Source organism: Nerophis ophidion, linkage group LG24 (assembly GCF_033978795.1).
Source record: "Nerophis ophidion isolate RoL-2023_Sa linkage group LG24, RoL_Noph_v1.0, whole genome shotgun sequence".
NCBI lineage: Eukaryota > Metazoa > Chordata > Actinopteri > Syngnathiformes > Syngnathidae > Nerophis > Nerophis ophidion.
Window position 1 is genome coordinate 8,048,354 of NC_084634.1, and position 9,908 is coordinate 8,058,261.

Genomic DNA, 9,908 nt, shown 5'->3' on the forward strand with positions numbered 1-9,908 from the left:
ATTACTTATTTTCCACCATAAAATTCCTACAATGTGAATTCCTGGATTTTTTTTTTTTCACATTCTGTCTCTCACAGTTGAAGTGTACCTATGATGAAAATTACAGACCTCTGTCATCATTTTAAGTGGGTGAACTTGCACAATCGGTGGCTGACTAAATACTTTTTTGCCCCACTGTATATGTTTAAAATCTGTAAACATTTTAGTTAGTTAATTAAAAATAAAATAATACCGACGTATATGTTAGTGTGAAAAATGACAACAACCATAATACAGACTGTTAAATGTGTAACAGGACAAGAATATTTTTCTACAGGCAGGGTTATGCAGTCATTATTAATATTTGTATTCTATTCTTACATGGGGGAATAAAAACCAAAACAATTTAATACAAAAAAAAAACAGCAAACAAGTCGGTATGTAATGAGAGAAAGTTGAAATATTCCAAGTGATAATTAATAATAATATACTTTGTCACCAATAATAAAAAGCTGACGCAATATTTTATTCGTGGCGTTTTTTTTAATATAAAAACATCAATATGACTTTTCAGTGTAAAAAGTCTGGCCACTCCTCAACTAAAGTATTAAAAGTGTCGATATTTCGATTAAGGATCGATATTAGAGCGAATTGATCTGATATCGCTATTTCAGTAGCGATCCCCGCAATTCTACCAACTAGAACAGGGCTGTTTAACTGCATAATGAAGATGGTCGCGGGTTCAAGGGCTAAACATGGAAATATGGATGTTTCGCCAAAAAGTTATATTCCTTTAAAACTTTGTTTACTTCATTGGGAAGTAAAAACATCGATTTTCACACTACACTGTCAAAAAATGTAATTATTCCGCCCTTGCTACTTGTTTCCAGCGTGCGCAGCTGGACAGATAGTTAACAGCATGAAGAAACAGAAGCTCCAGAAGTTGTGTAGATGGTTAATGTTCTTTCTTTTGAATTATTTTCCATCCTCAGTTTTATTTCTTTATGCTTCCTCCCTCATTTAAGTTTCGTACGACAGAAAATATAAGCACAAAATAAACTTTACAAAAGTGTAACGTCCAAAGTGTATTTTACATTAAAAAAAATTGAAAGTTTAGTGTTGATACTAGAGATGTCCGATAACGTCGGCCGATAAATGCTTTAAAATGTAATATCGGAAATTATCGGTATTGGTTTCAAAAATTCCAATTAATGACTTTGTAAAACGCCGTTGTACGGCGCTGTACATATTTAGTAAAACACGGACGTGTGGGGGGGGTGGGGGAGTATAAAGTAGATGCGTCTCCCAGTCAGCAGCCCCTCCCCTCTCCCCCACACAACACAGGAGTTGACGACTTGCAGCATGAGAGGTTTACTGGCGACGCTTGATGACCTCATCAAACCGCCGCAAGCGGAGCATAACAACAACAAGAGTGTGTTGTTGCCGGTGCTGTAGCCGTGGCTAACAAGCGAGCTCCTTTGGTGACTGACTAACGACACCATGTCTATGGTTTGGGATTATTTTAAAGTGTCTCTGACGGATAAAAAAAAATGGCTATTTCCAATGACTGCGAAAAGTTGTTTATGTAAGGAGGAACCAGGACGTCTTCCTTTAATACGAGCAATTTGATCTCCCACCTCTTCAAGAATCCTAAGGAGATGCACGATGAATACAAGCGGAAGATGGGCGAAAAGCAAACAGCGAAAAAATAAAGTAGTACCACACAGTTGTCACTTAAAGACTCCGCCGAGAAAAAAAACAAAAATACCACAAAAACCACCCCAGATCGAAAGCTCACGTTGCGGTCAGGGACAATTTGGTGGAGTTTGGTGTGCATGACGTACATTTTGCAGCTTGCATTGAACAAGGTGCCTTGTCTCAAAGCGGCATTTCAGAAGCTGTGACCGACTGCGAGGCCACTTCAAGCACTCACCACTCGCTTGCAGGACATTTTTTGTTACTCATACAAATACGTTAGAGCAGGGATGATTGAGCCCAGTTTATAATTTCCTGTTATACAGTATACCAGGCAGTCTTGCACTAAAGGAGGACTATGTTATTATTTACTTTATTACTCCAGTATACTCTGGACTGAAGCTGTGTTCTTTCATTGTTTTTGCAGCTGTTGTTTTGAGGCATGTTTAACCTTCCTCTTGTATTAGCTTTCTGTTACCATCTCTTATGTTAACGGGTTGGTTTTGACCCATGTCTTAAATCAGCTGTAAAATACACTAAAAACAATTATCTATCATCCAATTTGTTTCTCATCTCGTGGTTACCTCGTTAGGCTTCCTTATCCTTGAAAATATTGGTTTTAATATTTTTGGTTTGGGCCATTGGGCCTTTTTTTGTCAGTATACCCCTCGATTTCAATTTTTGAGAAATGGTAAAACGAACCTCAAAAGAATCATATACATTAAAAAAAAGGTTGTTGTGTTACCTAACTATTACTAAGGGGTATTAGAACACATCTCTTAAATAAATGTGTTTTATTTATTTTTTCATTTTGAGAATTTTAACTATAGAAACATCTATGGTGTTACGGGTCAATTTCGACCCATATATATTTACTTCAAGAAAAAGGCTAAAAAGTATTTTTTTCAGCAACAGAAATCCAACATCAAACAAACAACAACCAATCAAGCAAATGAACCCAAGAGAAATAGATTACTAGTTCCAAAACTAATAAAAAAACTAAATCAGAGTGGCAAAAAGTGACACTTTTAGTGTCCGTCTTTTGTTTGTTTTTGTACAGGATAACAAGGTAAGATGAGAATCCACTAAAGCTCACATGATTGGGAGAGGAGCTGAATGTCAGTGTGTTCAGTTTTGGCTCTTATCATTGCTTTATCATCTTATTTTTATAACTGGGTCGAAACCGACCCTAACAACACCAAGGGCATACTTTCTACCAGAGCATTTTATAATTTAGTGAACAAAAATTAAAATGTTTTATTTTGTTGACAAAGAGGTTCCTGACAAAGTCAAAAAGCTTTGATGCAAAAAAATAAATGTATGTGGTGTTTTTATGCATTTAAAAACTAAAACGGGTCGGTGCCGACCCTAACACAAGACGAAGGTTAAAAAAAATAAATAATGCAATAATAACTGGAGTTGATTTATTTTGTAAAACCTTGTTACATGGTTTAATGCATTCAGCGGGGCATCACAACAAAATGAGGCATAATATTGTGTTAATTCCACAACTGTATATATCGGTTGATATCGGAATCGGTAATTAAGAGTTGGACAATATCGGCAGCAAAACCCATTATCGGACATCTCTAGTTGATACGTTCACACAATAAACTACATATGTTGATGCTAATAGGAATTAAGCCAAATCCACAGGAAACGTTGTCCACAATTAAACCTAAGGTGTGGCGTTATTGTCCTTTAATGGTCAAATTTAGCGCTAAGTTTATTAAACGAGCTTTGATGGCCGGAGTGACTCACGCAAAAAAACATGACCGCGAATACGAAATACGTCACAAAGTCAGCAAGTACGACGGGAAACAATGACTTAGGGCATTGGGTCGAGGCAGAACATTCACACTTCGTTGTGAATCGCTGTTAAAAGTCCGATTTTAGCGATTTATTTAGACTTTTTTTTAGGGTTGTTAAAAACATTTTAAGTTGAATTGAGTAGTCTTCTTCTACTCACCCCACTGCTGCTTCATTGTCGCACACATGGCTCGCTGTTGCTCCCTGCAGGGTGGTGGTAGTACTGCACACATGAGCGACCCTAGTATGAATGGTTTCATCAAGCCTATTTAGGCAATTTCCGGTTAGATAATGTTTGGTTACATAACGCTGAACTACTCAACCAAAACAAACTATTTAACTACGTGCGACTTTTGAGAAAATACCCAAAAAAAAAAACCTGTTTGTAATATTTGTATTTACGTAACCTATTTTTATGGGGTTTTCTCTTTGTGATGTTACAAACCCCGTTTCCATTTGAGTTGGGAAATTGTGTTGGATGTAAATATAAACGGAATACAATTATTTGCACATTTCAACCCATATTCAGTTGAATATGGTACAAAGACAACGTATTTGATGTTCAAAGTGATAAAAAAAAATGTTTTGCAAATAATCATTAACTTTAGAATTTGATGCCAACAACACGTGACAAAGAAGTTGGGAAAGGTGGCAATAAATACTGATAAAGGAATATTCATCAAACACTTATTTGGAACATCCCACAGGTGTGCAGGCTAATTGGGAACATCCATCCATCCATTTTCTACCGCTTATTCCCTTTCGGGGTCGCGGGGGGCGCTGGCGCCTATCTCAGCTACAATCGGGCGGAAGGCAGGGTACACCCTGGACAAGTCGCCACCTCATCGCAGGGCCAACACGGATAGACAGACAACATTCACACTCACATTCACACACTGGGGCCAATTTTTAGTGTTGCCAATCAACCTATCCCCAGGTGCATGTCTTTGGAGGTGGGAGGAAGCCGGAGTACCCGGAGGGAACCCACGCATTCACGGGGTGAACATGCAAACTCCACACAGAAAGATCCTGAGCCTGGATTTGAACCCAGGACTGCAGGACCTTCGTATTGTGAGGCAGACGCACTAAACCCTCTGCCACCGTGAAGCCACAGCTTCTCAAAAATTCCTCAGTCTTTCACAAGAAAGGATGGGGCGAGGTACACCCCTTTGTCCGCAACTGCGTGAGCAAATAGTCAAACAGTTTAAGAACAACGTTTCTCAAAGTGCAATTGCAAGAAATTTAGGGATTACAAAATCTACGGTCCATAATATCATCAAAAGGTTCAGAGAAAAAGTGAAAACCATTTATCAACAACATCCAGAAACAAGCCCAAAATCATCCAAGATGGACTGATGCAAAGTGGTCTGACGAGTCCACATTTCAAATTGTTTTTGGAAATATTCGAAATGGTGTCATCCGGACCAAAGGGGAAGCGAACCATCCAGACTGTTATCGACGCAAAGTTGAAAAGCCAGCATGTGTGATGGTATGGGGGTGCATTAGTGCCCAAGGCATGGGTGACTTACACATCTGTGAAGGCACCATTAATGCTGAAAGGTACATACAGGTTTTGGAGCAACATATGCTGCCATCTAAGCGCCGTCTTTTTCATGGACCCCCCTGCTTATTCCAGCAAGAAAATGCCAAGCTACATTCAGCAAGTGTTACAACAGCGTGGCTTTGTAAAAAAAGTGTGGGTACTTTCCTGGCCCGCCTGCAGTCCAGACCCGAAATTGAGGGTTCACACTTCTCCGCAGGACGAACAATTGTGTTGTAACCCTGATCCGGGCTCGTGTGGCGAGGTTTGGTGGTCCGAGGGACCTCAAGGAGAGAAACCTCCACACCCCAATTCCAACCCTTGATGCTGAGTGGCAAGCAGGGAGGTAATTGGTCCCATTCTTAATAGTCTGTGTCATCTGCATAAAAATGGGAGACCGACACATTATCACAGGGGTGATTAACATCGATGGAAAACAACAAGAGACCAGTTGAGCGACATTTCATGAGAGCGGTGTTGCTGAACAGGGTTGCAGGAATGATTCAAATTTGGCCGACGATAGAGTTTTTAATACTATCGTGATGATGCACGTTGAAATAAAAGCAGGAAGTCTGTCATGATGTCTAAAAAAAATGAGTTGCCTAGCAACAGAAAGTAACAAACGTGAAAAAGGTGTGGTTTTAAAGCGGCCCAGATGTCAAACGTAAAGAGACCGACACATTATCACAGTGAGGATTTACATCGATGGAAAACATCAACAGACCTGTTGAGCGACGTTTCATGAGAGCGGTGTGCGTGCCTTTAAAAGGCGATGCCTGTTGCCGATCAAGACGTTAGGAATAATTAAAATTATGCCGACAGTAGAGTTTTTAATACTATTGTGATTATGGACGTTGAGTTAAAAGCAGCAAGGCAATCACAATGTCTAAATAAAATGAGGTGCTTAGCAACGGAAAAGTAACAAACCTGAAAAGGGCGTGGTCTTAAAGCAGCCCAGATGTCAAACGTTAAAAGACTGACACATTATCTCAGGGGTGATTTACATCGATGGAAAACATCAACAGACCAGTTGAGCGACGTTTCATGAGAGCGGTGTGCGTGCCTTTAAAAGGTGATGCCTTTTAATTCAAATTTGGCCAACAATAGAGTTTGTAATACTATCGTGATGAAGCACGTTGAATTAAAAGAAGCAAGGCAATCACGATGTCTAAATAAAATGAGTTGCCTAGCAACAGAAAAGTAACAAACGTGAAAAGGGCGTGGTCATAAAGCGGCCCAGATGTCAAACGTAAAGAGACCGACACATTATCACAGTGAGGATTTACATCGATGGAAAACAACAACAGACCAGTTGAGCGATGTTTCATGAGAGCGGTGTGCGTGCCTTTAAAAGGTGATGCATTTTAATTCAAATTTGGCCGACAATAGAGTTTTTAATACTATCGTGATGAAGCACGTTGAATTAAAAGAAGCAAGGCAATCACGATGTCTAAATAAAATGAGTTGCCTAGCAACAGAAAAGTAACAAATGTGAAAAGGGCGTGTTCTTAAAGCGGCCCGGATGTCAAACGTAAAGAGACCGACACATTATCACAGTGGTGATTTACATCGATGGAAAACAACAACAGACCAGTTGAGCGACGTTTCATGAGAGCGGTATGCGTGCCTTTAAAAGGCGATGCCTGTTGCCGATCAAGACGTTAGGAATAATTTTAATTTGGCCGACAGTAGTTTTTAATACTATTGTGATTATGCATGTTGAGTTAGAAGCAGAAAGGCAATCACAATGTCTAAATAAAATGAAGTGCCTAGCAACAGAAAAGTAACAAACGTGAAAAGGGCGTGGTCTTAAAGCGGCCCAGATGTCAAACGTTAAAATACTGACACATTATCACAGTGAGGATTTACATCGATGGAAAACATCAACAGACCATTTGAGTGACATTTCATGAGAGCGGTGTGCGTGCCTTTAAAAGGTGATGCCTTTTAATTCAAATTTGGCCGACAATAGAGTTTTTAATACTATCGTGATGAAGCACGTTGAATTAAAAGAAGCAAGGCAATCACCATGTCTAAATAAAATGAGTTGCCTAGCAACAGAAAAGTAACAAACATGAAAAGGGTGTGGTCTTAAAGCGGCCCAGATGTCAAACATAAAGAGACCGACACATTATCTCAGGGGTGATTTACATCGATGGAAAACATCAACAGACCTGTTGAGCGATGTTTCATGAGAGCGGTGTGCGTGCCTTTAAAAGGCGATGCCTGTTGCCGATCAAGACGTTAGGAATAATTCTAATTTGGCCGACAGTAGAGTTTTTAATACTATTGTGATTATGCATGTTGAATTAAAAGCAGCAAGGGCGGTATAGCTCGGTTGGTAGAGCGGCCGTGCCAGCAACTTGAGGGTTGCAGGTTCGATCCCCGCTTCCGCCATCCTAGTCCCTGCCGTTGTGTCCTTGGGCAAGACACTTTACCCACCTGCTCCCAGTGCCACCCACACTGGTTTAAATGTAAAAATTAGATATTGGGTTTCACTATGTAAAGCGCTTTGAGTCACTAGAGAAAAAGCGCTATATAAATATACTTCACTAACAAACGTGAAAAGGGCGTGGTCTTAACGCGGCCTAGATGTCAAACGTAAACAGACTGACACATTATCTCAGGGGTGATTTACATCGATGGAAAACAACAACAGACCAGTTGAGCGACGTTTCATGAGAGCGGTGTGCGTGCCTTTAAAAGGTGATGCCTTTTGATTCAAATTTGGCCGACAATAGAGTTTTTAATACTATCGTGATGAAGCACGTTGAATTAAAAGCAGCAAGGCAATCACCATGTCTAAATAAAATGAGTTGCCTAGCAACAGAAAAGTAAAAAACATGAAAAGGGTGTGATCTTAAAGCGGCCCAGATGTCAAACATAAAGAGACTGACACATTATCACAGTGAGGATTTACATCGATGGAAAACATCAACAGACCTGTTGAGCGACGTTTCATGAGAGCGGTGTGCGTGCCTTTAAAAGGTGATGCCTGTTGCCGATCAAGACGTTAGGAATCATTCTAATTTGGCCGACGATAGAGGTTTTAATACTATCGTGATGATGCACGTTGAATTAAAAGAAGCAAGGCAATCACAATGTCTAAATAAAATGAGGTGCCTAGCAACAGAAAAGTAACAAACGTGAAAAGGGCGTGGTCTTAAAGCGGCCCTGATGTCAAACATTAAGAGACCGACACATTATCACAGTGAGAATTTACATCGATGGAAAACAACAACAGATCAGTTGAGCGACGTTTCATGAGAGCGGTGTGCGTGCCTTTAAAAGGTGATGCCTTTTAATTCAAATTTGGCTGACAATAGAGTTTTTAATACTATCGTGATGAAGCACGTTGAATTAAAAGCAGCAAGGCAATCACCATGTCTAAATAAAATGAGTTGCCTAGCAACAGAAAAGTAACAAATGTGAAAAGAGCGTGGTCTTAAAGCGGCCCAGATGTCAAACGTAAAGAGACCGACACATTATCTCGGGGGTGATTTACATCGATGGAAAACATCAACAGACCAGTTGAGCGACGTTTCATGAGAGCGGTGTGCGTGCCTTTAAAAGGTGATGCCTTTTAATTCAAATTTGGCCAACAATAGAGTTTGTAATACTATCGTGATGAAGCACGTTGAATTAAAAGAAGCAAGGCAATCACGATGTCTAAATAAAATGAGTTGCCTAGCAACAGAAAAGTAACAAACGTGAAAAGGGCGTGGTCATAAAGCGGCCCAGATGTCAAACGTAAAGAGACCGACACATTATCACAGTGAGGATTTACATCGATGGAAAACAACAACAGACCAGTTGAGCGATGTTTCATGAGAGCGGTGTGCGTGCCTTTAAAAGGTGATGCATTTTAATTCAAATTTGGCCGACAATAGAGTTTTTAATACTATCGTGATGAAGCACGTTGAATTAAAAGAAGCAAGGCAATCACGATGTCTAAATAAAATGAGTTGCCTAGCAACAGAAAAGTAACAAATGTGAAAAGGGCGTGTTCTTAAAGCGGCCCGGATGTCAAACGTAAAGAGACCGACACATTATCACAGTGGTGATTTACATCGATGGAAAACAACAACAGACCAGTTGAGCGACGTTTCATGAGAGCGGTATGCGTGCCTTTAAAAGGCGATGCCTGTTGCCGATCAAGACGTTAGGAATAATTTTAATTTGGCCGACAGTAGTTTTTAATACTATTGTGATTATGCATGTTGAGTTAGAAGCAGAAAGGCAATCACAATGTCTAAATAAAATGAAGTGCCTAGCAACAGAAAAGTAACAAACGTGAAAAGGGCGTGGTCTTAAAGCGGCCCAGATGTCAAACGTTAAAATACTGACACATTATCACAGTGAGGATTTACATCGATGGAAAACATCAACAGACCATTTGAGTGACATTTCATGAGAGCGGTGTGCGTGCCTTTAAAAGGTGATGCCTTTTAATTCAAATTTGGCCGACAATAGAGTTTTTAATACTATCGTGATGAAGCACGTTGAATTAAAAGAAGCAAGGCAATCACCATGTCTAAATAAAATGAGTTGCCTAGCAACAGAAAAGTAACAAACATGAAAAGGGTGTGGTCTTAAAGCGGCCCAGATGTCAAACATAAAGAGACCGACACATTATCTCAGGGGTGATTTACATCGATGGAAAACATCAACAGACCTGTTGAGCGATGTTTCATGAGAGCGGTGTGCGTGCCTTTAAAAGGCGATGCCTGTTGCCGATCAAGACGTTAGGAATAATTCTAATTTGGCCGACAGTAGAGTTTTTAATACTATTGTGATTATGCATGTTGAATTAAAAGCAGCAAGGGCGGTATAGCTCGGTTGGTAGAGCGGCCGTGCCAGCAACTTGAGGGTTGCAGGTTCGATC

At 40.0% G+C, this 9,908-nt stretch overlaps 1 protein-coding gene across 1 annotated transcript in view; it reads right to left on the bottom strand.

Annotated features, from left to right (window-relative positions):
* The window catches only part of esr2b (estrogen receptor 2b), a 107,355-nt gene extending 103,605 nt beyond the window's left edge, over positions 1-3,750 (bottom strand). The window contains exon 1 of the mRNA XM_061886298.1: positions 3,644-3,750. The gene's annotated coding sequence lies outside the window, so the exon portion shown is untranslated. The remainder of the gene's footprint in view (positions 1-3,643) is intronic.
* Positions 3,751-9,908: the final 6,158 nt, after the last annotated feature.